This window comes from Pinus tabuliformis, chromosome Q (genome assembly GCF_031772625.1).
Source record: "Pinus tabuliformis cultivar Carrire ecotype Pingquan chromosome Q, CPIR1, whole genome shotgun sequence".
Taxonomy (NCBI): domain Eukaryota; kingdom Viridiplantae; phylum Streptophyta; class Pinopsida; order Pinales; family Pinaceae; genus Pinus; species Pinus tabuliformis.
Window position 1 is genome coordinate 102660870 of NC_142296.1, and position 17890 is coordinate 102678759.

Here is a 17890-nt window from a genome sequence, read left to right on the forward strand (position 1 = left end):
AAACCTGAAGGAGATAATTCCTTCTGCATGGATCAGTTTCCTTTGTAGGAAAAGTCCTCCAACTGATATTACATTATCACTTCCTCTGATCTCAACTGGGTCTCTGACTGAACTGACATGCATGAGTTATTTATGAGAGAATATTTAGTTATCTGAAGTGCAGCAGTTATATGCAAGCATGCATTAACTAACTGAACTCACATTAATTCAACAAATTGTTTGAATTAATATAACTAGACTTGACTCAGTTAACTGAGCCAACTAATTACAACTCATCCTTATCTCTTTAACTGATGGATTAATTCCTCAATCAATGGAGAAACTATTGCATGTCCTCACATAGACTTCATGTTTGATTTTTCCACAACTAATTAACTCATGGTGAATAAATTAATTATTTTTCAAACAGCTGCTAAGATCAAATTTGAATTTTACTTCTCAATTTTAGTCTAGGGACTAACTAAAATTGGAATCCAGCCCGAAATGCTATTTATAGCAAAGCTATTTTTAGCACTTCCATTTTTCATTCCTTGTTGCTATGTCCAACACTGGTACCCGAACTGCTATTTATAGCAGTGTTATTTTTAGCACTTCTATTTTTATCATTTCTTGTTTCTATTTTCAACACTCCCTCTCAACAAGAAAGGCATTCAACTCGAATCCGATCTTGAACCTTTGGAATGTTCTGCATGCAACACTTCTCCCAAGTGTTGTTACTCCAGCAACTCTAGAAACAAAAAAACTCCCAACTGACCTCTCTGTTGGGCTAGAAACATCCTCTGATGTTGAAGCTCATCTGTTGCTGACAAGTGCTCCCTCTCTGACCTCTGAGCTGCTACAACACTCCATGCATCTCGCACCGTTGCACACCTCTCTGTGCCATCCTGCACTGGTGCAACACTCCTGTGCCTCTCGCATTGTTGCAGCTTGCTAGCTCTGCACAGTCTTGGGACTCTTGCACTGTAGCTCTCTCTGCCGCTCCATTCGCATCTGTCTCTACCCACTCAGCCAGTCCTGCTACTCCTCGTCGAGGCTCCCGTAGCAAGGTCTAATCAAAGAGGTTGGGTACCTCAATGATCCTGCCCCTATTCCAGCCTTCTTGGGACTATCACTCCACATCGCCCCACCTCCAACCTGGAGGTATGGATGCATGTGATCCCTTTGCCCACCTCGCTCGAAATTTCCCCCTATTGGAGGTCTCTGCATGAGTAGATGTCTCTACTCGATCTCCTCTCAGCTTCTCTAGTTGTGGCTGCTCCACAACCTCCTGAAGCTGCTTCACCAATCGTGGCTCCTCCACAATTGTCTGAGACTTCTTTTGGCGCTGCATGTTGAGAGGTAATGTACTCTCCCTCTCAACCACCAAGTCTCCAACAGTTGCCTTGCTCCTCAAGGCTTTGCATGCATCTTGAACCTCAAGAGCATAGAGGTTCTTGACTCATGAACCGATCTGCTTCACCTGTCTAGTGGTGATGTGTCGAAGGAAAACCTTTCCCTTACTGAAGACTACATCATAGCCTCTGTCTTCTAGCATTGCGATCGACACCAAATTTCTCTTCAGTCCTGGTACATACTTGACATCGGTCAAGGTAATGCGAGCTCCATGCTCCCTCTAAAAAACAATCATTCCTACACCTGAGACACTATACTTTTCATCATTACCCATCGCTATGAGTATCTGGAGATCTTTCTCCTCCAAAGTACTGAACAAACTCTTGCCGCCGGTCATGTGGAAAGAAGCTCCACTGTCAAGAAACCAACCACATCCCACCATGGATGAAACCATGCATGCAAAGAGGGTGAAATCCAACTCGAAATGTGAGGCCAATGCCTCACCTTTAGGTCCTTCCCTGGATCCCATCTTGGATTTCTTCAGTGGACAATTTGTAGCAAAATGGCCCACCTCATGACAATGAAAGTATCACACTTTCGATTTGTCAAACTTCTCCCACCATGGGAAGAACTGGATTTGGAATGAGAATCCTTCTCCTTTCCCTTCTTCACCTTACTCACTAAGGCGCAGTTTTCTTCATCTTCCTTGGATGAAGAACCATCTCTGGTGCTTCTTCTTATCTCCTCCTGCATGAGATCCGACCAAAGTAGTTCCCAATTTGGCAGTTTTTCTCTTCCATTAACAGAGTCTTGGTAGCTATGCCAGGTCTTAGGAAGACCGAGGAGTGCAAGACTCACCATGTCATCATCGATTGTCGTGATCCCTACGCTCCAAGCTCATCCTTGCAGGTGGTGAGCTTGTTCAGATACGTAGAGATTGTGTCGTCCTTTTCACACTTGATTTTCCGAAGCTTGTCTTTCAACGCCAGCTTCCTCTGATCGCTGCTATTCTGATATAGGTCTTTCAATGTTTTCCACATTGAAAATGGTGTCTCCTTCCATGGAGACTCAAGACTATGTGGTCTCGAACTCCCTCCAGAAGGATTCTCCTTGCTCTAGCCACACATTTCTTCCATTCCACCAGTTCAATAGCATCAGTTGTCTTGGGGACTTCTTGATCAATGAAGTCCTTTAGACCGTTATCTTCTAATACTGCTTCCATGCGATCCTCCCAGGCTATATAATTTGAATTGCCATCAAGGGCATATTCAAGTCTTAAACCGTTGAACGCCATAGGTGAAATAAAGATGTGATAAGAACTCGATTTCTATATTCAGGAATCACAAACTTCTCCCTTCTCCCTTCTTGTATATTGTTCTTCCTTGATCACCTTTGCTTTGATACCATGTAGAAATTCTCACTGTAGATCACCTGATAATGCAATATACTAAAGCAAAATACAAGATCTACTTCTACAACAAACTTTGCGGAAGCTTAATCAAATATGAGCAAGATCAATAAGAACACATTTAACATATGAATGAGAAAGTAATCACACATGAACACAGAAGAATATCTTGGGGAAAGCCTCAGCCTAAAACACCAATCTCTGTAATATCATACAAGTGGAAATATAGTCTAGATTACAAAAAGAATCAGCTCACAAGTTATCTTGCTTTCTCTGCAATCCCTCTGCTGCTCATATACAATCAAAGGCTTCTCACAAACCTTCTCCTCTGCCCTCCAATCCTCCTATTTCCTTGCGCAGTTTTTCCTAGGGTCTAGTGCTTCCACTTGTGTGAATTCCCACCTCACGCTGCTCACTTGGCTCAAAAATAACTGCACAAACCTGAAGGAGATAATTCCTTCTGCATGGATGAATTTCCTTTATAGGAAAAATCCTCCAACTGATATTACACTGTCCCTTCCTCTGATCTCAATTGGGTCTTTGACTGAATTGACATGCATGACTTATTTATGAGAGAATATTCAGTTATCTGAAGTGCAACAGTTATATGCAAGCATGCATTAACTAACTAAACTCACATTAATTCAACAAACTATTTGAATTAATCTAACTAGACTTCACTGAGTTAATTGAGCCAACTAATTACAACTCATCCTTATCTCTTTAACTGATGGATAAATTCCTCAATCAATGGAGAAACTGTTGCATGTCCTCACATAGACTTCATGTTTGATTTTTCCACAACTAATTAACTCATGGTGAATTAATTAATTATTTTTCAAACAGCTGCTGAGATCAAATTCGAATTTTACTTCTCAATTTTAGTCCAAGGACTAACTAAAATTGGAATCCATCCTGAAATGCTATTTATAGCAAAGCTATTTTTAGCACTTTCATTTTTCATTCCTTGTTGCTATGTCCAACACTGGTACCCGAATTGCTATTTATAGCAGTGCTTTTTAGCATTTCTTGTTGCTATTTTCAACACCCCCCACCTGCGGTCCCGTGGCGTTAGGGTGGCTAGGGGCTAGGGCTTAGCCCGACTCCCTTCCCCCAATGGCGTGTCATGTAACTTTAAATATAACCTCGACACTTTGTATTACAAGAACCATTGGTGGCGCAATGGTGGAGCACTGCGCTGCCACCACGGAGGTCTCAAGTTCGATCCTTGCGAAGGTCAGTTCAGACCCAAACCAAAACTTTGCCAAGCTAAGACGAGGCCACGTGGCAGCCACCGATTGGCCCACGCGACTCTCCCTTATTGGTCCAACATTACACAATCAACATAACAATGAAATATCTGAACCAATCACAACGTGAAAAATGGTGAAAACCCATTAGCCAATAAAATTTGAAGTTCTGGACAAATCAGGGGAGGCTACATGGCAACCTGCCATTGGCCAAAAGTTTCTAGTCATCTGTCCTTTTTGCCAAAATTTGCATGTTTGCCAATTCGATCAGAACGTGATATCAAGAGCATACAATATCGATTTTGAGTGAAACAAATTGCATTGGGTTCAGATCGCCGAGATCTATCCAGTCGTTCAGGTTTCGAGCTATGTCACACACTTTGAATTTTGAGCACTATTTTGATCCATCAGATTAGTTGGTTAGTCTAAGGGGTGGGGTCCCTTACTGACTTGTTTTTCTCTCTTTCCCCACAAAGGTCGAGTCAATTAATGGAAGTGGAATGATGGGGGACGAAATTGTGGTGTTTCCTTTGAGTGTTTATAGTTTTATTTTATTATATTGTTGTGTATTTTGAGTGGTATGTATTGAATTTTAAATATATTTTTTTAAAATTTAATGAATATTTTAATGGGCTAGTTAAAGTAGTTAGGTTGTTAGGTGTTTTGACATTTATGTAGGAGGCTATTAGTCTATCCCAGGTTAATTACCTTTGTTGTGTGCCTCACTCAATGTCTTTATTAAATTAGAGGTTGTTATTAGTATTGAAAAATTGACACTAAGTATCATGCTCAAATGCAAAAAAAATATTCTTAAAAAAAAAACATTGCTATGCATATGTTTTAGTAAATAAAAATCTACAAAATTTATATTCTTTTAGTGAAAATTTTACAATGATCTAAGTTACATTTATTATATTTTAATAGTGTGAAACAACATCGAAAAAATATAGAAGTATTTGTATCTATATTGCTAATGCATACTTATAATATCTTATTCAACTTGCTATTTAAGATAGTGACACGAACCACCGCAAAAGTGACGTCAAGCGATTTTTTTTTAATGTAACTTAGTTCTTCAATTTTGAATCAATATCTTTAGTTTTTTGTCCACTTGATAAAAAAATAAAAAGATAACATGGAGAAGCCTCGGGGGCACATTGCAACTGGCGATATCTATGACAATGAAGTGTTATGTATCAAGAGAATTGAGGTTCAAATCCCCTTGATTTACTCGTATTTACGGAAGGGGTGTGCGTATGCGCCTAGAGGTTATAGTGGTAGTGGTCAAAATCATCCCCATGTAATGCGAATACGAAATCGGCCCAGTGGCATCGGTTGAAATCAATCGTGTGTCATGCAAGTACAAAATTCCAACCTCGTTTCATGCAAGTATGAAATTCCAACCCCGTGTCAAGCAAGGTCGAAACCATCCCACTTGTCGATTCCTCTAGGCATGAGAGAGAAAATAACACAAAGAAAATTATCTTTAACTCATAGTTTGGAAAAAGGAAACACTTTAAGTGTCAAAACCCGTGAATAAATGCAATATGTATCCTTAAGAAAATAAAGCAAATATAATTAAAGATATCGCAAATTCTTATGCTTGGTTAAAAAAGTAAACAAGTTACAAATGCAATTCATAAAAAAAAATTAAACAAATTACATGATACAATTCATAAAATTGTGAACATAAATGTTATAAAGCGAATGTTTTTCTAAATACTGTGGCATTGCTCTAATTTGTTGCAATTATTAACAACATAAAATAAAATAAAATAAATAACATAAATAAATAAAAACAAGGTATAATTATGATGATCTATGGCATTGCTCTAATTCATTGCAATTATTAACAAAATAAAATAGATTAAATTAATTAAATAAATAAACAAGGTATAATTATGATGATGTTATAATTGCTCTAATTCCTTGCCATTATGATAATGTTATTATTGTTCAAATTCCTTGTAGTTATGATGATGTTATAATTCTTCTAACTGTTTTTATATGGAAGAAAAAAAATACAAATTCTTGTCATTACTTAAAAAATAATATATATATTATAAAAATTATTTCACAATTCCAAACTTAAATAAGGCCACATAGCTAGTGTTTCATGCCACTTAGTTTAATTATTGAACTTTGAAAGATATGAACTAGCTCCCACATTTGAATAAGGGTTGCCACTTAGTTTAATTATTGAACTTTGAAAGGTATGAACTAGCTCCCACATTTGAACAAGGGCTACAGAGTAGCTACTCTCGCTCAATTTAAATATAGTTAAATTAGAGTAAAAAACAATAAACACATACAACTTTATATTAAAAAAAAAATACAATTAAAATAGTAAGATAATTCATGATTGCATTATTTATGGCTAGGTAGAGATAATAAGGACTTTATTTGTGGATGATTTTTTTGTAAACTTTAATTTCATATTTGTTCATTTTATTTTGCGAGGAAAGGTTCTTACTAAATTATTGCAGGGGAGAAGCTGTCCATTTATATAGTTTCTATGTTTTGTAAAAGTAGTTGTAAAATGTATCTTTCGACTCATGCTTCACAAAGAAATACACACTTATATTGTATTGGCAGAAAATAAATCCATGGTAGTCGAAATTACACAACACTCGAATTGTTTAGAATAATAATGAATGAGAATGTTACCATGCTCGTGGATAAGGAGTTTCCATCCAACCAAATTTCTGTTTGTTTGCTACTTATATACCACCTAACAATAACTTAAAACCGCGCAGTAAAGTATCTATCATTTGAATACATAAAACATTGTGTTTGTTATAGTTATTTTTTAATTAAAATGTACTAATATTCCCAAAAATAATTGAAAATATATAAATATTCAACATACAACATATCATATACTTTTTACATGCAACATATCTATTTAACTACTTAATTTAATAACATTGTTTAATAATGGTCTAATTTAAATTACTTTATATGATTGAGGAAAAAAAATATTTTCTTGTTGCCAACAACCTCTTTTCTATAGAACATAAAGTGATTTTTATAAATAGAGAAAGTTTGATCTAAAATAACTACATAACTTTTTATTTATTAAAAAATGACAAATAGAAAATTTTTGAAATCACAATTTGTATTACTTAAATTACTATTTAAAAAATTATTTGTCATCTATAAATATTAAGATTCCATATTGACATTAGATTTAAAGTAATTCTTGTTTTAAAAATAGTAAAAATGAAAAATAATACAATGAAAACTTTATATATATATATATATAATATAATTTAATATATATATATATAATAATATATATATATATATATATATAATTAATTTAATATATATATATATATATATTTTTAATATTTATTGGTGTTTGTTTTATGAGCATTCATTTTATATATTTTGTGAAGGGGCACAAAGGTGTTTCGAATTTGATATGATAGTATTAAATCACATTGGCTTGTCATAACTAGAGTTGTTTATTGTAATAAATAATGTGTGATTAATGTGAATGTAGGTTTTATTTAACTCTCAATGAATCTCAATTTCCATGTATAATTCACTTCAAATAATGTGGGACAAACTTGTGAAGATTATATAGTTCACTCCAACTAAGTAAGTTGAAATTGATGTATTAAATATAGTGTATTTTCAGAGATTTTTTATCATTAACAAAACTCAAATTCTATTAAAAAATTTCCAAATGTCTTAGAAAATAGGAAATAGGCTATTAAAAATTCAAGTCACAAATTCTAAATTCATGCTATTATAATATTTAAGAGATATTTTAATATCATTTTTGTCTCTATTCCTAAAATAGAAAATAAAGTCATAAAATAATATAATTAAAATAACTTAAAAACAAATTGTCCACTAATTAAGTTTCCGTGAAACAAATTGCTAAGTTCAAAATGTTTTCTACAAAGTTTCTACGAAATTTAACAAAACCATATATACTCCTATGTCAAAATTCTACTATAAAGTTGTTAGGAAACATATGCTAATAAAAAAATTGTAGTTGGTAGTCAAAATTCTTTAAAAAATTATTAAAAACAATTTCTATTGGTTAACTTCCAAAAGAGATATGTGAAAATATAATCCAAATTAATTATGGTACAGTGACATCTTAATTAAACTTCAAAATTAAACATATGTTGGTTTAGCATTTCATCCGTAGTTCAACGAATTCATAAGATTATTACTCTTTAATATGGAATTTGCATGAGCACAATGGATCGAGTATAAGTAGGTAAACATAACTATTAAGCAGTAAGTGAATAATAATTAGCCTATTGTCTTTTCATTTTGTAGATTAAATATTATGTAGATAAAATATTATATAATTTTTATTGCTATGTTAGTTTTTTTAATTTTTGAAAAATATTATTTCAATGTTTTTGATCGTGTGATCATGTCTTGATAGAGTATAAGGGGATTGTCTTGACTTGTCAAATATTTTAAGATTCAAACATTATCTGGATTCGCAATTAAGTTCTTGCTATTTGCAATTAAGTACAATATACTTTGTGGAATTGTACTATATCAAAACAGTACTTTATAACCAACAACGAGCATAACCTTATGGCTGAGACCATAATAGAAACGAGGAGAAGGGACGTGATTGGAAACTCGAGCTTTACTGTGTGTATTGATCACTAGTGATGTGGAATTTTAAGGCAAGAGGCTTGCATGAACTTAAGTCATTGAGCACTGACTGTGTGAGGCGATTCTCGTATGATGATTGTACTTCAATCATGATTACAAAATAAGAGCCAATGCAACTGAACCAATCATTTAAAAAAAAATCAGAATTAATATATATATATATATATATATATATATATATATATATATATATATATATATATATATATATATATATATATATATTATAAAGTTAACATTACAAATTTGCACCCTTTTTTTTATAAGCTTAATATGATCTTTCATTCATTCATTTGCAAAAAATCAGGTTACATCCATGAACGACGTTCCGTGGCCTCAACCTGCCCAGTGGGAAACAAGGTTTATTGGCCATCAGAATGCATTATAAGCCATCCAAAATCTGAGGATCTTAAGTCTGTTACTAAAGTCTTATAGTCTGAATGTCTATAAACCACTTCACCCTTAATATGCTAACATAAGTACTACTAACCGACATATACATCATCAAAATAAACAAAAAGGAAACGACTTTCTACTATTCATCATAAGACTCCACCAAAGTTGGGTCCTTAGCACTGGAACCTGGTAATTCTAATTGAGGAGGGCACAAAATGTGCTTCTCAATACGACCAAGACGAACATTCTGCTACTAAATTTGAAATTGGACAAGTTGGAATTATTTCTAAATTTCCTGGAACCCGGTGTTAGATTTAATGGAACCTGTAGAGTTCATAATAGCTCGAGCTATTATACTCTTCATCAGCCAATAAATATGCACTATCTATTTGTACTGAGTGAGCCTATCGCAGGTATGGCCTAGGTCCGGAACCAGTAAACGCCAATCCTCCAGCTGCACTTCATTCCTAGCCTATTGGTTGAGGTCTTCCTCCCAAGCCGCAATCAACTGCCTCACCTACATAGGAGTACCTATAGTATATGCTTAAGCCGGTGCATTGATATGTCGGGCGTTCGTTTTTCGACCACTTCGCCTAAATGGTTGCAACGAGGAGGATCCTCGCTCACCTCGGTGCCCAACCTTTCGATTTCTCCCCCGACCACCAGTTCCGAACAGACCAACACTCAAAGATGGTCAAGCCATATCTGTCAACCACCACTTCACCACAATATACTCGTCCACTCATACCAACCAAACCACCGATCGAACAAAGACCAACGACGTGTAGGTTGAGCGGGATCCCAAATTGATTAGACCTGACACATATACATATGACAAGAGAAGGAAGCAAATGCCATTAGGCTCGAGCCATACAAGAACATAATAGGTTAAGAGGGCCAACCACCAGCATCGCTTATTTCCAGTCACCAGCACCTCGTGCTCAAACATCTCTTGTGACAAAAAGAAACCAGGGGTGGTCTGTCTCCATAGAAGGGAGGAGCTACAAACTAGCTCCTCGAGCCAATTCCCATATATAAACACACCAGAACAATATAAAACTAGAAACGACAAAATAGAGGAGAATTTCAAAAGCCATTCTATCCAATCACATAAACAACCATTCCCATCGGACAAGTATTCCTTCAATAAAAGACAAGTAACCCAAATTGTTCCATACATTCCCATTCGAAGCATTAAAATACCATATAAGACGAACACCGACATAGAAACAATAGATGCAAGATAAAATTTAGCCACACAAACAAGCTTGCCTATCGAACAGACAATTCTAGGTCGCACAATTATCTAATTACAGGAGGGGACGACTACCTTGCATGCAACATTCGTAATTATAGTTTGTCGCAGGAGGGGAGGGGTGAAAAGAAACAAGACATACCCGGTTACCAACGCCATGAACCCAAAATTGTTGTCCTTCCATAGAAGGAGCCTCCCTGTCGAGCTTGCCACCAGAAAATAGAAACCTAGATACCTCTGCTTTACGCTTGAAGCCACACTATACCACAAAGCGATTGCATGCTTTCACCCCCTGGAGGTTAAGCGCGAAACGACGAATTACTCCCTTCTTAAACTCTCCCACGTGACCTACCTCCTTGCCAACCTGTTCACACATACAACGTACTGGTAGGAGCCACCCTTCCGTGTTGCCTCCCATCTTGTCACCTTTAACGAGAGTCCCAAGAGGGACTCTGGCTGTCACACACCCCGATCGGGGATACAAATTTGCATTTGATTTTTTAGTCAAAGAACAATTATTTGAAGTTCAACGCATTTTCAAATGCGTTATACCTGCCATGCCGCAAGGATGATAATGTAAATCATTAAAATTGTACAAAGTCCAAGGATGAATTATAGCTAACTATAAATAGAGTTGGTCTCCTTAAACTTCATAGAAATAGTTAAAGTTTGAAATAAAATAAGACAAATATATTTAAGATTTTAAAATCTTTCAAGATTCTTAAAAAATGGATAACTTTGATTTTCTTAACAAAAATTAATAAAAGGGAACCATTAAATATACACAACTTTTTTTAATTTAATTTTTTGTGATTTATATGGTATTTAATAAAATTTTAATCTTGAAAATAAATTATACTGACTGGTTGAAACTCGTCAACTTAACCATCTAAATGTAATTTTTTAATGAAAAACTTTTTTAAATATACAACCTTGGTTTTTCCAAATTTCAAACAAAATAATGAAAAGTAACCATTTAATAAATATTAATTTCACCCCATCATATATATATAGTCAAGCTGAACTCTCCTTTCAATGAAAACACATTTCCTATTATTTTTGATGTTGGAAAAATGTTGCCTTCTTTAAAATACAAACGCATGACTCCAAAAAAATAGGGAGTCATGAAAGATCTTTGAAGGCTAAGAAGGTGGCATGGCAGTAATTGTGGCACTAAAATAGATATATTTAGGAAGCTGGCAGGGATTAAAATAGGAAGACCGCGCCCGCAATAAATCTTTAAAAACTATGGCAGATCAAGAACTAGTCATATCATTGACGCAATTTTTTTTAAGTTGCACCTAAAAAATTGTGAAATTTTATAAAACATATTGTTTCGGAATAATCAAGTTGTGTTTAACCAATGCAAAATGAACAAAATTTTCTGAATACTATAGCAACTTGTGCACAGTGCCACATTCACTTGGGTTGGCTCTCCCAGAATCGAGGATTGAATTAAATGCGGGTCGTGGCGAGGGTTTGCTTAATTGAGATGAATATAAACCAGAGATGATAAAATCATATGGCCTTATTTTTAATTCCACGTGGAGAGATACATACCTCATATGTAGGTGTTTCACTTAACTCCATGTCGGCATATATATACCTCATGCATGCATTTATCTAAATTCCACTGGACAAAATTCTGAAATTAAAAGTTGTAATTTTTATATTTACGCGGTAAGGGGTTTCTCTCTGAAAAGAACTCTCTCTTATGTCATTTGTGTAATTTTGGACCATTGATTTTAGTGTTAGACGATTGAAATAATATCTGTCATACGATTTGAAAACAATTATTAAAACCGATATTAGTTAGTTACCATTCATAACTTTACGATTGTGGGGGTTTTGCCTGATCCAACTAATTCGAGACAACTATTTCCGTGTGCTCTTTCTAATGAAAATCTAACATTTATTCCATTGTTGATAATAGTGCATCACAACCGAGGAGAGATCGCTTCCGTTAATGAATGCCTTCATGTGGGTTTCGACTTAGCCTTAGCCATCATCCTAGAGAGCAAGGCACGTCGGGGGTGGCCGCCGTTCTATGCTGTAGTAGACGGTGACGAGTGGTGTCCGAGCCACCACTTGAAGCCAGTGTTAAAAGAGGTAAAGCTGCTATTAAGAAAATGAATCTAAAATAACTTCGAGCATCGGTTTACAGTACAAGATCCCCAATCGGAATCCTGGATTTCCCTGTTTTCTATTTGCTTGGCAGAATTCAAAGAAGGAGAAAGGGTGTGAGTATTACTAGAATCCCACCACACTTTCCATGCGGATTGTATAGATCCATGGATCATTTCCAAACCCTCGTGTCCTTCATGCAGACAATCTCTGCTTTTTGTGGGGCTGAAGAAACCAGCAGAGCCACTGAGGCGGGTGAAAGCGCCAGAATGGATGTTACAGAAAGAAACAAGTTCATTACAATAAATGCAGTCCTTGAGATGCTCCACAGCGCTGACGACGATGTGACAATGGCAATTTCTTCATCTTAGGAATGCATCGACTTGCAAACATTTTATTACCGCTAACAAACCTTCCCAATTGCATGTCAGGGAGTTCGATGGTTGATCTTTGCTTTGGTGTTGAATTACAAGGCGAAGACCATAGAAACAAAGGACATAACTAAATATCTTAGCTTCGGACCTCGCTGGGAATTGCTCTCTTTTTTAAACACTAACTTTTGGTATGTTCTTACCCTATACATGGACATTTCTTTTTCTTATTTTAAAGGCCACTGGAAATAGGGCAGTGTCAGTTCTCTGGTGCAGGCATATCTGTTGTTTTTCTAAAGAAGAATTTCATTGTACATTCAATAGTTGCCCCTACATTGTTTTTTCATGCAAGGAGATTGTTCCCAAATCGGAACACATTGCAATCATTGGCTCCTATCGGCCCTTTCCTGGAGAAGCCAGACGAATTGACGTAGTTTCCATCCATAGCCAATGCGGGTTTTGACTCAGACTTAGCCAATATTAGTTGCCGATTTGCTTGGTAGAATTTAGGGAAGGAAAAAGGGTGCGAGTATTACCAGAATGCCAACACACTTTCCACGCGGATTGTATAAATGCATGGCTCATTTTCAAACCCCCATGTCCTTCATGCAGACAATCTATGCTTTACGTGGGGCTGAAGAAACCAACATAGGTGGCTTCGCCTGCTACTGAGGCGGGCGAAAACGACGGAATGGATGTTACAGAAAGAAACGAAACAAGTTCGTTAATAAATGCGGTTCTTGAGATGTTCCACAACTCCACCGACGACGCGACCTAATATTGTTTTATGATTTTGGAATAAAATTTAAAAGTGTATTTAAATATCATGATTTTTTTTTCTTCTTTAATATGTCCATTATTAAAATTTAGTAGACAAATACCATACTTTATAAAAGGTAACCTGATATCGATACCATCCTAAGCAAACACATAATTTTAAACATGATATAGGTTTCAAAACAATTTTTCGGCATGTCAAATAATATATCAAAACATTAAAATACAGAAGATTAAAATTGCAAACTTAACTAAAATTTGACGATGAATATGAAAAATTAAAGTATTGAATTTTGAAAAGCATACGCAAACAAACCTGCAATATTTAATAGAAATTCTAGATTGCAATATCCACCTAGTCTAGAAAATGTTGTGACTAGTCACACATGAGCAATATTTAATAGAAATTTTGAATTGCAATATGCCCAACGATTTAAAAAATGGGGTAACAAGTCCACACACTTTTTTCCGGGGAAAATAGAGTTCGTAATATCTATTAAGGAGTAAATAATAGAGATTACATGTTGTTGATGCCAAGGCATATGCGGTAGTGTGGTATTTGACCACAGTTCTGAGATGTTACAAAAAACTAACCAGTAAGTGTCTCTTTGGATACGATGGGGCTGTATCCATACAGTATAATCAGAAAAATAACTTAGCAAGTTCAGTAAAGATGTAAAAAGTGAGGTGTATAAACCTCCGGTCATGTACTAAAAACCAAGATAATAGTAACGGTCAGGCTATGCCGATTATATACAAAAATTTCTGTATATCAAAAATCTTCAGATGGGGTGGCTGCCCCCCTGTTGGAGACCATCAATGTATGGACGATGATAGAACCTGTGCATCCCATCTGGACTGTATTCTTCGATCATCCAATCACCTAGAGGCCGATCCGCCGCTTCTTTCGAGAGCCGGTCAGCAGTTGAATTTCTTTCCCTGTAGATATGAGAAACAGTGATCCGGTCAAAATGTGTTTTGAAAAAAACAATTTCTTCCAAGATATGTTTCAAAGAATAAGTATGACAGACGGATATATTATTTGCCCAGTCAATCACTATCTTTGAGTCCCCAAATATTTGAATTTGTCGATAATTTTTAGATAGTGCAAAAAATAGCAGATGTCTCAGTGTAATAAGCTCAGCATGATTATTGGTACCCCGCCCGAGTCCCAGTCTCAGGTGGAAAAAATGTGTATCAGTGACATGAAAAAGTATACCCCCTCCACACCCAAGTTCCGATGCGGCCCCATCAAAATAGGCCCAAGGCATGTCCCTATTGATGATTTCGGGCAAGATATGTCTAGGTGGTTTAGGTTTTAATTCAAAAGGGATTTCTGTGTAGGCTGCGCAGATGGAAGGCGGAAGGAGCTGCCAGTTGACCTTGCCCTGCTCGAAGATGATATTGTTGCGGTTGATCCAAATATACCAGGACACAACTAAAGGTAAATTTCTAGCCTTTTCCGAGGACACGGCAGTCCACCAATGCGTCCAGGCAGCTGAAATATCATTAGCATGCCAGACAGTGGGAATATTGAGGGTCTGTGTGACCTGCTGCCAGATCGCAATAGTAACTTCGCAAGTGAGAAAGAGATGAGATGTAGATTCCTCCGCCTTTCTGCAAAGAACACACCAGTTCGGACCAGCAAAAGCTCTTTTTTTAAGGTTGTCCCCAAAGGTATTTTATTTGCCAAGATATTCCACATTAAGAGTCTGGTCCTAGGCTGAGCTTGTAGCTGCCAGATATCCGACCACCAGTTTTTGAGAGATTCAGGCTTTCTGTCTTCAATGAGCTTAATGTAGCCCAACTTTGGTGCATAAGAACCAGTTTTGGCCGGTGCCCATATGAGTTCGTCCTCCATCTCATGTAGCTTAATATGAGATTCCGTGAGTGCCTGTATGTATCTTAGCCAAATATCAGTCCATTCGTCAGTCAGATGCCACTGTTGATCCGTAACCCATGCCTGAGTGAAAATGGTGGATCTGTGTGGATCACCAACCTGTGCCAGATGTTTAATGCCCCTATTGTTGAGGTGTCTGATAAGGTCGTCCGGCAGGAGGTGAGCGTTCCCAGACCCAGGCCAAGGGTCAAGCCCAATGCGAACTTGAGTACCATTACCTATCTTCCATAAAAGATTATCCTTGATGAGAGGCAGGGCTTTTAGGGTAGCTCTCCAAATAGCAGAAACACTCTGATGGTTCCATGAAGGTCTGCGGAGCCAATCAATGATGTTGGATGGCCAGATGTATTTATAATGTATAACTTCAGCCCATAAACTATCCATCTTAAGGAGAGACCAGCCCTGTTTTGCAGTTAAGGCTTGAGCAAATTCAGAGAGGGATTTAAGTCCCCATCCACCCCATTTCTTAGGCATGGATACGAGAGACCATCTTGTCCAAGCAAAAACCTTACCCTTTTTATTTCCATTCCACAGGAATCTGTAGCAGAGCTGTTGAATTTTTAGTAAGATGCCCTTTGGAATCCATGTGAGGGACATCCAATAAACAGGTGTAGCCTCCAGAACTGATTTGATCAACTGTAATCTGCCTGCTTTTGACAGAAAACGGTGGTGCCAGCTTGTAATCCTTTTGTCAATTTTGTTAACCAGCCATGCCCAGTGTTCGGTTTTATATCCATCCGGCCTTAATCTGAAACCAAGATATTTAATACCTTCCAGTAGGTTATTTTCCAGATATGGAAAGAATTGTTCAGCCAGTTGAGTTTCCTGTTGAGTACATCTCGTCAAAGATCTGGTGGACTTGTCCCTGTTAATCTCCATGCCCGTGGCTTTACAGAAGAGTAGGAGGATATGATATAGAGCAGTGCTATCTCTGATGCTGCCATTGAGGAAGATAAGAATGTCATCAACAAATAATAAATGTGTAATGGAGAATTGATCAGTAATCTTGAGGCCGGACAGCTCCCCATTCCGTTTTGCATCCGCAATCAGCCTACTCAGGCCCTCCATAACTATAAGAAAGAGTAGTGGGGAGAGTGGGCATCCTTGCCGGATTCCTCTGTTGATGTAGAATCGATCAGAGGCTGCACCATTAATAAGAATAGCAAACGAGACAGAGGATACACATCCCATGATCCAATTAATAAACAGATGAGGGAAACCCAGATGGGTAAGAACCATTTTCAGATATAGCCAGTTAACCTTATCAAATGCCTTTGAGAGGTCGATTTTTAAGGAAACACCTTTTAGGTTCTTCAACTTGATGGAATGTAATGTTTCCTGGGTAGTACCAATAGCTTCTTGAATATGGCGATTTTGTAGAAATGCAAATTGTTCTGCAGATATATGGGAGGAGAGAATCGGCTTAATGCGATTTGCAATGATTTTGGCAATGATCTTGTAGAGGCAGTTACAGAGAGATATAGGGCGAAAATCATTGAAGGATGTGGGGTCATCTGATTTGGGAATCAAGGCTATGAAGGTCTGGTTCATAGGAGGGTGGATGTGCCCCGAGATCCGGCTTTCCTCAACAACTGCTAAAAGATCCTCTCCCAGAAGTTCATAAAAGGCCAGGTAGAATTCGACAGGCCAGCCATCCGGACCCGGGCTCTTGTCTCTCTTGAACCATTTAAGTGTACTTTCAAGTTCCTGTGCAGTGACAGGATTAGTAAGGTCTTCAATATCATCCTGACCAACGAACCGAGGGAACTTTTCTGCAACTCTAATGATATCTGGAAGGTTAATATCATTCGGAGCCATGAAGAGCCTCTTGAAGTGTGAGACCCCTAAGCCTGCCAGTTGCTGGTGTGTGGTGGCCCAACCTCCTGATTCCTTTGGAAGCCTCCATATGGTATTTGAAGCCTTTCTGCCATTTGCCATGTTATGAAAGAATTTAGTATTACAGTCCCCTTCTTTGAGCCAAATGGCTCTGCTTTTAAGTCTCCACTGCTCCTCCTTTTCTTGTAGTATTTTTGCTTTTTGCTCAAACAATTGTTTTAGTAGAGTTTTGGAGGCATCCGAAATATAACCCGTCCCCTTCTCATCAGTCAATGAGGCTATCTGTGCTTCGGTATCTTGCAGAGTCTGCTCATCTCTGTGCCTCTTTGTTTTCGCCCAGTGCTCGGTTAAGCCTTTGAGGTTTCTGAGTCTCTCACAAAAATCAGAAGCTTTTCTCTGTTCCCGCAGAGGGGGCTGAGCTGTCCAGAAGTCCGAGACCAATTTGATATAATCCGGTTCTTTGAGAAACCCGGCAAAAAATTTAAAAGGGGACCGCGGCTTCGAGTTATGCTGACTGATCTGTAGGAGAATCGGATGGTGGTCAGATAGCCCCCCTGAGCCCACCCATTGTCTGTAAAGGGGGCA